This window comes from Dasypus novemcinctus, chromosome 9 (genome assembly GCF_030445035.2).
Source record: "Dasypus novemcinctus isolate mDasNov1 chromosome 9, mDasNov1.1.hap2, whole genome shotgun sequence".
NCBI lineage: Eukaryota > Metazoa > Chordata > Mammalia > Cingulata > Dasypodidae > Dasypus > Dasypus novemcinctus.
Window position 1 is genome coordinate 81,180,196 of NC_080681.1, and position 15,447 is coordinate 81,195,642.

The window sequence follows — 15,447 nt, forward strand, 5'->3', positions numbered from 1 at the left end:
ATTAAAAAGAAAACAAAAAACTTAAATGGTAAGATGCCCTGAAATCATGAACTGAATATGTGTGATTTATCTGCCTTTCTTAGTGCAGTCTTATTATAGTTGTGGAGTGCTTCTATTTAGGGGCCAAGTATGACTGCAAAGATCCAGGAAGGAAAATATTCTTAAGCTACTGTTGAGAAGGAAGGGGATTGTTGTTTTATTTAACTCCTAATGAATACTAGCTACTTCTAAGTGATTTACATATATTATATTTCACTTAATCTTCACAGACTTTCTACAAGTAGAAATGTATCTTCTGTAGCACTTGCTCAGGGTTTTCTTGGTAGTGATAGAGTGGAGGTGTGGCAGTTTGAAGCTTTCATGGACTCCAGAGAATCATGTCCTTAGGGTTAATCCATTCCTGTGCATTCAAAGCTATTGTAGGATGGACCTTTTGATTAAATTACTTCAGTTAAGGGCCTTTGATTAGATTGTGTGACCCAGGGTGAGTCTTAATCTTCTTACTGGAGTCCTTTATAAACAGAGAAATAAAAAGCTGCAGGTACAGAAATAAGCTACAGAGACAGGAACCTAGAAGCTGAGAGAGAAGGCCCCAGGAGCTAGAAGCTGAAAGCAAGGGAACACAGAATCTGAGAGGAAGCCACTTTAGCCAGATGCTGAAAGCAAAACAAACACATTTTCTCTTTTATACCTGCAAAGTTCTTTATGACTAATTTCTTATTTATTTTAGTATAGGAATTTTAGTGGTACAGATTATTCATAGATTCAAGTACATAAGACTTAATTTAAATAAGTGTGTAATTGACATGATTTGTATACTTGTACATGTTGGCTAAATATTTAAAAGATTTAAAAACTGAATAGTTTTTATGTACAAATTATAGCTTTTCTTTTATCACAAGGCTAGGTAGTGGGGAAAGTGTAATTTGTAAATTATAAATTTGCTGCGTTTGAGTTAATTTCTAGTCCTACTTTTAAATTATTCCACGTGTCCAAATCAATGGAAAAAATATTTTTACTACATCCAAATTTTAAAATATGAGCCATCAAGCATTTTCAAAAAGCACTAGAGGTATTGAATTTTTTAAATGTTTAAAAATTGTTTCATTATTAAGAGATTTTCTTTGAGCTTCCTGTCCTATAGATAGGTTTTTGGTTTATGTATATTCAAGAAACCTAGTATATGATTTGAAAGGGCTTTAATTTCCATTTCTCTTTAGTTTTGTAGCTCATTGGTTCTCGAGGGTAGTTCCAATACCAACCACTACTTCACTTGAGAACTAGTTAGAATTGAATATTCCAGACCTCACCCTAGACCTTCTGTGAATCAGAATCAGTTAACTGGGAGTGGGGAGTTTACTTAGCCTTAGATATGTTAAATGTAGTTCATGTTAGAAGAACTAATAATGCTGCTGAGTAACATATATAGGGTTTTAAGTTTATGAAGTGTGTAATATACACAGATGATTTATAGTAGGTATTTTCTTTTTTTCTTTTATTTTTTAATATATACTTTTTGAAAAATAAAATGTAAATGATGGGAGTGGATGTGGCTCAAGTGGTTGAGCATCCGTCTCCCATATGGGAAGTCCTGGGTTTGGTTCCTGGTGAAAAACAAAAAAAGCAAAGCAACAAGCAAAACAAACTTAAAAACCAACTCAGGGAAGTTGATATGGCTCAGTGGTTGAGTGCTAGCTTCCTACATACTAGGTCCTGGGTTCAATTCCCTGTCCCCAGTCCTTCCAAAAAAAAAAGAATGAGTACTTTCCTTATAGAATTGTTGTGAAGATTAGATGAGATAATACAAGTAAAGTGCTGAGAATCATGCACTGTCTCATAGTAAGCCCTTAATAAATATAAATATTTTCTGTTAATATTATTAACCAATGGCCCATTTCTCTTATCTTCTGTATGTTTTTTGCTGTCTTTCTCTCCTTTGCTTCATTTATTCTGTGGATCTTGAGTACCTACTATCTGTGAAGCTTTGGTGTTGGTACTATCACCCATCAGCTAATATTTCTAGTGAGGGATACCAACATGAACAAATAGATAATGAAAATAATGTCAGATGGTGGTAAAAGCGAGGAAGAACAATAAAGTGGGATAAGGGAATAGAGTAACATAAGGTACTACCTTAGATAGGGTGGTCAGAAAAGGACCCTCACAGGTTGTATTTGATCAGGGATCTGAATGAAGTGAGCCATGTGAGTAACTAGGGGGATATTCCACAGGGACAGCAAGTGAAGAGGCCTTGAGATGGGAGTGCTTTTTGCAGTTTGACTGGTTCCTTTAAGATTTAGGTTAGGTGTCATTTCTAAATCAAGGTTTCCTCGACTTAATAATTTTTAAAAAATATATTTTTTATTGAAGTATATCATTCATACATAAACATGCATAAACAATAAGTGTAGGGAAGTGGACTTGGCTCAGCAGATAGAGCGTCTGCCTACCACATGGGAGGTCCATGGTTCAAACCCAGGACCTCCTTTACCGGTATGGAGTTGGCCATGAGCAGTGCTGATGCGTGCAATGAATGCCCTGCCATGCAGGGGTGTCCCACACATAGGGGAGCCCCACGCACAAGGAGTGCACCCCGTAAGGAGAGCCGCCCAGTGCGAAAGAAAGTTTAGCTTGCCTAGGAATGGCGGCCGCACACACGGAGAGCTGATGCAGCAAGATGATGCAACAAAAAGAGACAGATTCCCAGTGCCGCTGACAAGAACAGAAGCGGACACAGAAGAACACACAGGGATTGGACACAGAGAACAGACAACTGGTGCAGGCAGGCGGGCGTGGGGGGGAGGAAAGGGGAGAGAATAAATAAAAAATCTTTTTAAAAAAACCAAAACAAAAACATATAAGTGTGTAGTAAAGATTGTGAACTTACAAAATAAACACATAATATACAGGGGTCTCATACATCACCCCTCCACCACTTTACATTGTTGTAAAACATTTGTTACAAACTATGTACCAGCACCTCCACCAACACTTTGCATTGTTGTAAAACATTTGTTCCAAACTATGCAAGAGCATTGTCAAAATAGTACTACCAACTATACTCCTTATCTTACGTTTGGTGTATTTTTCCCCCAACCCACACTATTTAAAAAAATATATATTTTTGTTATGGAGGCTGTGAACTTGCAAAACAATGATACAAATGTGTAGATTTCCCATACAGCTCCCTTTCACCAACACACCACACCATGGTGGAACATTTGTTACGGAGTATGAGATAATATCATCAGACTGTTACTACCAACCATGGTCCACAGTGTACATTTGGCACACTTTTTCCATACACCTTCATTGTCAAAACAGTACAACTTTGGCATTGATGCAAGAATATTATAGTATTGCTGTTAACCACAGTCTATAGGTCACACCAATTGTAGTTTTCCTATGCTTTTCCATATTCCTGTCACCCTGCAATAGTAATGTACATCTGTTCTAGCTCACAGAGCACTCTCTTGAATTTGTACTCTCAACCACAGCCCTCATCCACCTCTGGGTTCACTATGTTATTCAGTTCCTAGATTATTCTTTAGCTTTCTTTCTATTGACATACACTTCCCCAGTCTACCCTTTTCAGCCACAATCCCATTTATAAACCAGTTGCTACTCACTATAATGTGTTACTATCAACTGTGTCCATTTCCACACTTTTACAGTCAAGTTAATTAAAGCTTCTACATACATTAAGCATCAGTAGTTCTTCTCAACCCTCCTCTTACCTCTTAATAACCTATACTCTAGGTTTTAATTCCATGTGTTTATTCTTTGTATTTAATTCATATTAATGAGACCATATTTGTCCTTTTATGTCTGGCTTACATTGCTTAGTATAATGTCTTCAAGATTCATCCATGTTTTCATGTGTCCCAATTTCATTTCTTCTTACTGCAGCATAGTATTCCATCTTACGTATATACTACATTTTGTTTATCTATTCATTGGTGGATGGACACTTGGGTTGTTTCCATCTTTTGGCAATTGTAAATAATGCCGCTATGAACATTGGTGTGCAGATGTCTGTTCGTGTTATAGTTTTTAGTTCTTCTGGATATACTCCTAATAGAGGTATTGCTGGATCATATGCCAGTTCTGTCTTTAGCTTCCTGAGGAACCGCCAAACTGTCTTCCACAGAGGCTCTACCATTTTACATTCCCACCAACAGTTAAGGAGTGTTCCTATTTCTCCATATCCTCTCCAGCACTTATTGTTGTCTGTTTTTTAAAAAATAATGGCCATTCTATGTGGTGTTAGATGATAGCTCAAATTTTTGTTTTAATTTGCATTTTCCTAATAGCTAGTGATATGGAACATTTTTTCATGTGGTTTTTGGGTATTTGTATTTCCCCTTTGGAGAAGAAATTCAATTTAAATCTTTTCCCATTTTTAAATTGAATTGCTTGCTCTTTTATTGTTGAGTTGTATGATCTCTTTATATAGAATGGAAATCAAACCCTTAATGGATAAGTACTTTCCAGATATTTTCTCCCACTTAGTGGGCTGCCTTTTCACCTTCTTGATGAAGTCCTTTGAATTGCAAAAGTGTTTAAGTTTGAGGAGGTCCCATTTATGCATGTTTTCTTTTTTGCTCATGCTTTTGGTGTAAGGTTTAAGAATCCACCACCTACTACCAGGTCTTAAAGATGTTTCCCTACATTTTCTTCCAGGAGCTTTACTGTGCTTCCTTTTATATTTAGGTCTTTGATCCATTTTGAGTTACTTTTTTTTTTTTTTTTAAAGATTTATTTATTTATTTAATTTCCCCCCGTCCCCTGGTTGTCTGTTCTCTGTGCCTATTTGCTGCGTCTTGTTTCTTTGTCCGCTTCTGTTGTCGTCAGCGGCACGGGAAGTGTGGGCGGCGCCATTCCTGGGCAGGCTGCTCTTTCTTTTCACGCTGGGCGGCTCTCCTCACGGGCGCACTCCTTGCGCGTGGGGCTCCCCTACGCGGGGGACACCCTTGCGTGGCACGGCACTCCTTGCGCGCATCAGCACTGCGCATGGCCAGCTCCACACGGGTCAAGAAGGCCCAGGGTTTGAACCGCGGACCTCCCATATGGTAGACGGACGCCCTAACCACTGGGCCAAAGTCCGTTTCCCTTGAGTTACTTTTTGTATAAGATGTGAGATAGGGGTTTTCTTTCTTTTGGCTATGGATATCCAGTTCTCCCAGCACTATTTGTTGAACAGACTGTTCTGTCACAGCTGGATGGGTTTGACAGGCTTGTCAAAAATCACTTGGCCATAGATATGAGAGTTTGTTTCTGAACCATCATTTTGGTTCCATTGGTTGATGTGTCTATCTTTATGCCAATACCATGCTATTTTTTTATTTTTTTTTTACCACTGTAGCTAAGTAATATGATTTAAAGTCTGGAAGCAAGAGTCCTCCAACTTAACTTTTCCTTTGTAAGATGTTTCTGGTTATTCAGGGACTCTTACCCTTCTAGATATATTTGATAATTGTGTTTTCCATTTGCTTAAAAAGTGCTGGTGGAATTTTTATTGGGATTACATTGAATCTATATATCAGTTTGGGTAGAATTGACATTTTAATGCTATTTGGTCTTCCAATCCATGATCATGGAATGTTCTTCCAATTATTTAAGTCTTTTTTGATTTCTTTTAGCAATACATTATAATTTTCTGAATACAAGTGCTTTGCATCCATGGTTAAGTTTATTCCTAAATAGTTTATTCTTTTAGTTGCTATTGTAAATGGAGTTTTTCCCTTCACTTCCTCCTCAGATTGCGCATTACTCATGTATAGAAACACCACTGATTTTTGCATATTGATCTTGTATCCTGACCCTCTATTGATATCATTTATTAGCTTTAGCAGCTTTGTTGTAGATTTTTTTGGACTTTCTAGATATACAATCATATCATCTGTGAATAGTGAAAGTTTTAATTTTTCCTTTCCAATTTGGATGTCTTTCTTTTTCTTGCCTGATTGCTCTAGCTAGAACCTCTAGCACTGTATTGAACAACAGTGGTGACGGTGGGCATCCTTATCTTGTCCCTGATCTCAACGGGAAAGCTTTCACTCTTTCACCATTAAGTACAATGTTAAGTGGGGGTTGTCATATATGGCCTTTATCATGTTGAGAAAGTTTCCTTCAATTCCTATTTTTTGTATTTTTATCAAGAAAGGATGCTGTGTTTTGTCAAATGCCTTTTCTGTTCAATTGATAAGATCATGTCATTTTTCTTCTTTGATTTATTAACGAGGTATATTATACTGATTGATTTTGTTGTGTTGAACCAGCCTTGCATGCCTGGTGTAAAACCCACTTGATCATGATGAAAAATTCTTTTAATGCTTTGTTGGATTCTATTAGCAAGTATTTTATTGAGGATTTCTGCATCTGTATTCATTAGGAAAATGGGTCTGTAATTTTCTTTTTTGGTCATAACTTTATCTGGATTTGGTAATAGGGTGATATTGACTTCATAGAATGAGTTTGGTAGGATTCCTTCTTATTCAGTTTTTTGGAAGAGCTTGAGTAAGATTGGTATTAAATCTTCTTTGAATGCTTGGTAGAGCTAATCTGTGAAACTGCCTGGTCCTGTGCTTTTCATTTTGGGGGCTGTTTGATGATGGTTTCAATTACTTTACTTGTGATTGGTTTGTTGAGGTCTTCTATTTCTTCTAGGGTTATTGTAGGTTATTTGTATGTTCCTAGGAATTTTTCCATTTCATCTACATTGTCTAGTTTTTTTTGCATAAAGTTGTTCAAGTATCCTTTCATGATCTCCTTATTTCTATGGGGTCAGTAGTAATGTTTCCATTTTCATTTTTATTTCATTTATTTGCATCTTTTTTTCTTGGTCTAGCTAAGGGTTTGTCAATTTTATTAATCTTCTTGAAGAACCAACTTTTAGTTTTGTTAATTCTCTCTATTGTTTTTTTTTTTTTGTTCTCAATTTCATTTATTTCTGCTCTGATCTTTCTTGTTTCATTCCTTCTCCTTGCTTTGGGATTAGTTTGCTGTTCTTTTTCTAGTCCTCCGGCTGTGTAGTTATGTCATTGATTTTAGCTTTCTCTTTTTTTTTAATGTAAGCATTAAGGCTGTAAATTTTCCTCTCAACACTGTCTTTGCAGCATCCCATAGGTTCTGGTATGTTGTATTCTCATTGTCATTCATCTTGAGATATTTATTGGTTTATCTTGAAATTTCTCTTTGACCCACTGATTATTTAAGAGTGTGTTGTTTAATCTCCACATATATGTGAATTTTCCCTTTTTTTTTTTTTTTTTTTGCTGCTTGTTTATTTCCAACTTCATTCCTTAATGATCAGAGAAAGTGCTTTGTATAATTTCAATTTTGTTGAATTTATTGAGATCTGCTTTGTGACCCAACATATGGTCTATCCTGGAGAAAGATCCATGAACACTTGAAAATAATGTATATCCTGCTGTTTTGGGGTGCTGTGTTCTGTATATGTCTATTAGATTTAGTCCATTTATCGTATTATTCAAGCTCTCTGCTTCTTTATTGATCCTATGCCCAGATGTACTATCCAATGCTGAGAGTGTTGTATTGAAGTCTCCAACTGTTTTTGTAGAGATGTCTATTTCTCCCTTCAGTTTTGCCACTGTTTGCCTCATGTATCTTGGGGCATCCTGGCTAGGTGCATATATACTTAAGATTGTTATTTCTTCCTGGTGAATCATCCCTTTTATTAATATGTAATGTCCTTCCTTGTCTCCAATAACAGTTTTGCTTTTAAAGTCTGTATCACCTGATATAAGTATAACTACCCTAGCTTTTTTTTTTAAAGTTACTGCATGCATGGGATATCTTTTTCCAACCTTTCACTTTTAATCTATTGGTTTCCTTGAGTCTAAGGTGAGTCTCTTGCAGGCAACATATAGATAGCTTATATTTTCTTATCCATTCTGCCAATCGGTGCCTTTTGATTGGGGAGTTTATCCATTAACATTCAATGTTATTACTGTAAAGACAGTTCTTATTTCATCTATTTTGATCTTTGCATTTTATCTGTCATTTTATTTTTGACACTTTTGGTTACTGTTAACTGATACAGTTGTCATTTCTAGACTCTCTTCCTGGCCTTTCTTTCCTGTCTTTTCTTTACAGGCTGTAACACTCCCTTTAGTATTTCCTGTAAAGCTCGCCTTTTTGTTATAAACTCTCTCAGTTTCTATTTATCTGTGAAGATTCTAATCTCACCCTCATTTTTCAAAGGTAATTTTGCTGGGTATAAAATTCTTGGCTGGCAGTTTTTCTCCTGCAGTAACTTAAATATATCATACCACTGCCTTCTTGCCTCCATGGTTTCTGATGAGAAATTGGCACTTGAGCTTACAGGGTATCCCTTATATGTTATGCATTGCTTTTCTCTTGCTGCTCTCAGAATTCTCTCTTTGTCTTTGGCATTTGACACTCTGATTAGTATGTGTCTTGGAGTTGGTCTATGTGGATTTATTTGGATGGGAGTATGTTGTGCTTCTTGGACGTGGATATCCATGTCCTTCAATAGGGTTGGGAAATTTTCCACCATTATTTCTTCAGATATTACTTCTGCCCTTTTTCCCTTCTCTTCCCCTTCTGGGACACCCATGACACGTATGTTTGCATGTCTCTTGCTGTCATTTAGTTCCCTGAGACCCTGTTCAATTTTTTCCATTCTTTTCTTCATCTTTTATTTTGTATGTTCGCTTTCAGAGGCCATGTCTTCGAGCTTACCGGTCCTTTCTTCTGCTTCCTCAAATCTTCTGTTAAGTGCCTCCAGTGTGTTTTTAATTTCACTTATTGCACCTTTCATTCCTATAAGGTCTGCTGTTTTTCTTTGTATGCTTTCAAATTCTTCTTTGTGCCCATCCAGTGTCTTCTTAATATCCTTAATGTCTTTAACCATCTCATTGAATTTATTAAGGAGATTTATTTGAACAACTGATCTGGACACTTATCTTGTTCCTTTAACTGGGCCATATCTTCCTGTTTCTTGGTATGGATTGTAATTTTTTTGTTGGTGTTTTCACATCTGGCTTGCTATATGTATTCTGGGTGTGGTTTCTCCCTTTAGTTTAGGGATTCTTTCTTTTTCCTCTCTCTCTCTTTATTATTTTTAAAAATGTTACATTAAAAAAATATAAGAGGTCCCCATATACCCTTCAAAGGGGATTCTTGTTTTTTCTCCCTTTCTGGTTGTGTCGCAGGAGCAAAGGATGTAGTTGGTGCTGTAAACTCTGGAGGCTGAAGCTGCCCACATTGCCCTAGGAATTGATGACGCTTCTCCCACCTTTCTCCTCTGTCAGGGGTAGGGACAGAGCTGCAGCTGTGTATAATAATTCATGTTGGGCACAATAATACTCTTTGTAGTCGTCCAGAGACACTGATGAAGCTTCATACTCCTTCCTTCCCTACCTTGGGCAGGGATGGAGCTAAAATTGTAGGCAGCAGTCTATGCTGTGCGGTTCCAAAATGACCACAGTTGCTCAGGTAAACTGACCTAGCCCCAGAACCTCTTCCTGCCGGAGTTGTGAATGGACCCTCTGGAGTACCCAACAGTCTAATCTCTGTGGGCCAAATATGCCTGCAGTTGCCCTGAGAGGCTGAGGGAGTACTGTCCCTTCTGCCTTTTAGGGGCTGGGAATGGAACCACCAACGCTCAACAGCTCAATCCCTGTAGGCCGAATGTACCTGCCATTGTCTGGAGAGGCTGAGGAAGCACAAGCCCCCTCCTATCCTATTAGGCATAGGGTTGGATTCACAGGCACCCAGTTCAGTTCCTGTTGGCTGAAAGCACCCACCATTGTCAGAGAGGCTTTGGAGTCACCAGACCCCTCCTATCCTATTGGGGGTGGGTGTGGATTCATAGGCATCCAATAGTCTGGTTCTTGCAGGCCGAAAAAAGTCTGCCATTGCCCAGAAAGGCTGTGGAAACACGAGCCACCTTCTTTCCTATTGAGGGGTGAAGGTGAATCCACAAGTACCCACCAGTCAAGGCTGTGTGGGCCAAAACACCTGCAGGTACCCAGAGAGGCTGGGCAAACACAGTCCATCTTTTGTCTTATTGGGGATGGAGGTGAAACCACAGGTGCCCAATGATTAGGCTTCTGCAGGCCAAAACTGCCTGAAGTTGCCCTGAGAGGCTGAGGGAACACCAGCCCCCTCCTATCCTGTGGGTTTACAGAGGTCGACTTGGGCTTGAAGGCACTCAACATGTTATCAGTTTGTGTGGCCTGAAAACTCCTGCCATTGCCAGGAGAGGCCAAGGATACCTAGCACCTCTTCTGTTCTACTGGGGTGTAGGCATACAGCCCCAGGTGATCAAGTATTCAGTCTGTGCCAGCGGAGAACACTTGCAGTTGCCTGGAGAGTCTGCTGCAGGTCCCACCAGCTTCCTCTTTGATGGAGGTGAGGCTGGAGCCTAGGCTAGGGCTGCAGTCAGATCTTGGTGGAAAGAAGCCAGTCCCTAACTTCACTGGTTTTTCAGTCAGCCAGGCTTCCCCTCATGCCCGGGCAGAGTCAAGATGATGGCTACCAGATTCTTTCCTGCTTGGACAGGCTCAGACCCTCGCTGTCTCTAGGATTATACTTTAGCCAGCCGAGCCCACTAATCAGTAGCTGAGGTCAGTGGACATCTGTCTCTTCCTCTACCGTTTATGGAAAATGGAGCTTTGAACTCCAGCCACAGAATAGCTCCTGAGGTGGCTTGCATTGCTATATTAGGATGGGCACTGGCCTCTGCGTTGTGGCGTGCAGCTTCTCAGAGAGGTGTTGCAGGTCTCCCCAACTTCCTCCTGCTGGAGGTGGGACTGGGATTTAGGCTAGACCTGCAGTCCAACCTGGGTAGAAAGAAGCCGTTCCTTACAAGCACTGAGATTTTCAGTCAGCCCAGCTTCCCCTCATGCCAGGTGCAGAGTCAAAATGGTGGCCATTGGCTTCCCTCTGACCTGGAGAGGCTCAAAATTTAGGTGTTCCTAGGATTATACTTCAGTTTGAAGTCAGTGCCACACCTTGTTTTCCTTCCCAATTTTTTGGGAAATGGAGCTTCCAACTCCAGCCACGGAATAGTTCCCGAGGCGGCTTGCGCCACGGGCACTGACGGAGGTCTCTACTCACAAATCTGCTTTGCAGATTGGCAGTCTCCTCCTTCACACTCTCAAGGATGTTGCAGGATATTCCTCTGATCTCCTGGGTCCTCCAAGCAGGCGCTTTAGGTAGCTCTGGGTGACCACCAACTGCCCTGTATCACGAGCTGACTCCAGGAGCTCCTTACTCTGCCGCCATCTTGGCTTCCCCCCTCTTCCATCTTAATTTGTTATGAAATCATTCAGATATAGCTTTTTCTACACTTCCTTTTCTGAACCTCTGGACCTGGTGACTGTGTTTACTCCTTCTTGTTGCACTTATCACAATGGATTGTTCTGTGTTTTTCCAAAAGACTGTGAGTTCTCAAGTCAGGGATTATGGTTTCTTATTTATTTTAGCATTCTCAGTATCTGGGTATAGAGGCTCATTTTGAATGTTTAAATGAATGAACAAATAAAAAATTTTTTTAACTTTATATTTCCTTGGCATATTTCTCTCTCTACTTTTATCTGCCTGGTAGTGATAATGGGTGCGATTTATTTGAATACTTTCTTGTTTGTCTGCAGTCAGCTTAATGTATCACGTACAATTTTGTGTTTGTCTATTGTGTTATAATTTATCTTTTTTTCTTCTCTCACTTGAGACTGTGAGTTCCGGGAACGCAAAAAAAGTTTTCTTGTTTGTTCTTCTCTATATTAGGAGTGCCTAGTGCAGTGATGCATAGTAGATCAGCAGTTGTTTGAATAAATGATTCATATAGTGAGTCTTCTACTGAATAACATAAACTATATTGTATAAAGCATATTTGCATGGTATTCCAACAGGCACTTAACTAGGAGATTTAATCAAAATAGGTGATTTTAGATTTTCTTACATTTCTAGCTGCTCTCCTTCAGTAATACCTTATCTAAGTCTCATCAAAGTACTTCAGTAGCAGTAACCTTATTTTTCCAACTAGAAGTTGATATGAATGGTCTAACAATTATACAGAATACTTGAAATTCAGACTGGACGATTATTATCTGTATCCATGCACCAGAATTATCCCCTTCTCTAATTCCATAATAGAAATTCTTGTTCTTAATATCCTCTAGCCCAGGAGTTCTTAACCTTTTTTGTTCCATGGACTCCTTTGCTAGTCAGTGAAATGAATACTACTGTAATTTATTTATTGCGTACATTCATAAGGGAAGAAAATGCTAGCTTTCAGTTGGAGGTCAGAGAAAATAAAGATAATAAATTGATTTTTTTTCAGTTCAAACTCACATACTCCTTGAAATCCCTCGTTAGGAACCCCTGCTCCAGCTAGAGGTTAGATAATCACAATTTCTGGTCTAGGTAATTCTCTAAAGAGTCTGCATGAATGATCAGTAGGCAACCCCCAGAGCAGCATTTGCATTTTAAAAGAGGAGTTTGCTAAGTAGGCCAAATGACAAATTGGTGGAATGTGTGTAACTGAAGGTAACACAAACTTGTATTTTACTAAACTAGGGGCTGAGCAGATCTATTCATGTTACAGTTCATCTCAGGTAAGCTTATGGTATTTTCCCAGCCAAAGAGTCAGTCTTTTGGCTGAAAAGGGATGCTTTTAATTTCTTGGCTTGTGAATTTATTTCCAGGAAAAGATAATGGAACAGAATATTTGAAATCAGGGAAATTCAGTGTTGTTTTCTCCAACTATAGGGCACTAATTCTGCTGCTATCTTTGTCTTAATAAAGCTGAATTCTCATGATATTCTCAGTCCTCCTCCCTCCACACCGCACTTTAAAAAATTATATCCTCTAAGAAGCCTTTTAACACTTGAGAGGGCTGCAGGGAAAGCAGTGTCCTAAGGGAATAGGGAAAGCCAGGCTTTAGTCAGAACAAAAAGATAAAAGAATTATTCAGAAAAGATGAGCTCAGACCTAGAAAAACAGACAAATCCTGTGGTGGGGGTGGGGATGGGGAGGTGTGGGATGTGCAGAGCTCTGTGATTTGAAGGATGACCATGTTGGAGTCCTGAGTTCCTTGTGGTGCTGGGCTCCTTAAACATGGATAGAGAGTATAATGAGTTTAATACTGATGATTTCAGGTTAGGTAGTGATGGTGAGTGTTAAAAGAGAGGACTGAGGTCTTAATCAGGAGCACAGAGTTCTAGGCCTCCCTCTTTACTTTTTTTTTTTTTTAATATTTTTTTATTAGAGAAGTTGTGAGCTCACAGAACAATCATGCATAATGTACAGAATCCCCCACATCATCCCTTTACCTTGCTTTGCTGTGGAACACCTGCCACAAATTATGAAAAAACATCTTCAAAATATTACTTCTAGCTATGGTCCATAACCCACATTTGGCATATTTTTTTCCCCATATACCTCCCTATTATTAACACTGTGCATTAATATTGTACCTTGTTATAGTTCATGAGAGAACACTTTCATATTTTCACTGTTAACCACAGTCTGTCATCTATCACATGGTTCACTGTGTTATGTAGTTCCATGCCTTGTATAGTCCATCCAGTGTATACTCAGTGACTGTCAGTTCCATCATTACCTTAGTATATTTTTGAGTGTTTTCCTTAGTTCAAAAGAAAAAAATCTCATACACCCCTATTATTGACCCTTAACATTAATATTGTACATTCTTTGACACTGATTCAAGAATATTACAATATTGCTTGCTAACTATATTCATGAGTTAAATTAATTGTATTTTCCTATGCATTACCATATTCTTATCATCTAGTAATAGTGATATACATTTGTTCTAGTTCCTAGAATAACATTCTTACATTTGTGCTGTTAAGCACAGTCCTCATCCAACACTGAATTATGTTTTTCAATCCCTAGATAGTTCTCTAGCTTTCTTTCAGTTGACATTTATGTCCCAAACAACCCCTTTCAGCAACAATCCGATTTCCAAGCCAGCTGTGTTAGTTATACTCACTATGTGTTACTGTCAACTCTGTTCATTTCCACACTTTTACAGTCAAGTAATTAAAAAACTTTACATGTATTAAGCATCAGTATCCCTTTTCAGCCCTTATCCTGTCTCCTAGTAACCTATACCCTTGGTTTTAAGTCCATGTGTTTATTTTTTGTAGTTAGTTCATGTTAGTAAGCCCATACAATATTTGTCCTTTGGTGTCTCTTGCTTATTTCACTCAGCATAATGATCTTCAGGTTCTTCCATGTTGTCATATAAGTCCCAATTTCATTTCTTTTTACAGCAGCATACTAGCATAGTATTTCTTCCTTTTTACTTTTTTTTTTTTAGGAGGTACTGGGGATTGAACCCGAGAAGCAGGAGCTCAACCACTGAGCTATACCTGCTCCCAGTCCCTCCCTCTTTACTTTTGTCACTGATGATGCAGAAGCCAGTGGAAGAGTAATTGTATCCAAAGCCCATGGATTTCCCCTTTTCCCCTTTTCCCCAGCCCTCTTTTTTCTTTTTTTTCTTCCCCAAAGCTCTCTCAAAATTCCTCCCTATAAATGTATGGAGTCCTAGGGAGAAGCTTTCTTATCAGGAATACAGCCTATATCAATTAAACACTTAATTCCTTGCCTAAAAGCTGGGGATAAAAGTTCAGAAAACCTGAAACTGCCTTTGAGGGGTTTATAGGCCAATGTCCATGATTTGTATGATGACAACTTTCTTCAATTTACCTTCTTAGCTTGGTTAAGAAAGTGAAAGCACTTACTATGCTTTTCATGAAGAGGGAATGATACATGTAAAGGCTTTGAGTGGGAAAGAGATTACTCTGTTGGGAGAAATGAAAGATCAAAGTGAAGTTAGTGGCCCTTAGTGAGACTTCAGGAGTGAGCAGAGGGATCATGCAGGAACTTGACCGTCGCAAGGAGTTTGGATTTTACTTTTCATGAAATGAAAAGCCATTGAGAGGTTTTAAACTGGGGAATGATATGACATGATTTATATTTTTAAATGACTAATCTGTATGGATAATAAAATATAACATCAAGGATAAAAATAGAGAGGATGGATAAAGATGGTTGCAGTAGTCAAGGCAAGATATGGACTAAGAGTTGGAGAGAGGTGAATGGGTTCAACATATGTGTTGGAATTAGAGTTGACACGTCTTGCTGATGGGTTGAATATCAAGAGTGAGGGAAAGGCTGACTCTTAGGCATTTGGCTTTTACACCTAGGTGGCTGGTAGGAGGAAAGGAACAGAATTTTGGAGGAAAAAATACAAGTTCTGTTGGACGTTTGGGAGACATTAAAGTGGAGGAATAAAATAAGCCGTTAATTTATGAGTTTGGAGTTCAGAGAAGAAGTCTGAACTGGAGGTATTATTTTGGTAGTCACCAGCATAAGTATGGTATAGTATTTGAACCACAGAAATTGATGTGATCATCTGAGTTAGAG

General features: G+C 38.7%; 1 protein-coding gene across 4 annotated transcripts in view; it reads left to right on the forward strand.

Annotated features, from left to right (window-relative positions):
* EPS15 (epidermal growth factor receptor pathway substrate 15) overlaps positions 1 to 15,447 on the forward strand; it is a 196,850-nt gene that overhangs the window by 11,637 nt on the left and 169,766 nt on the right. The window lies entirely within an intron of this gene.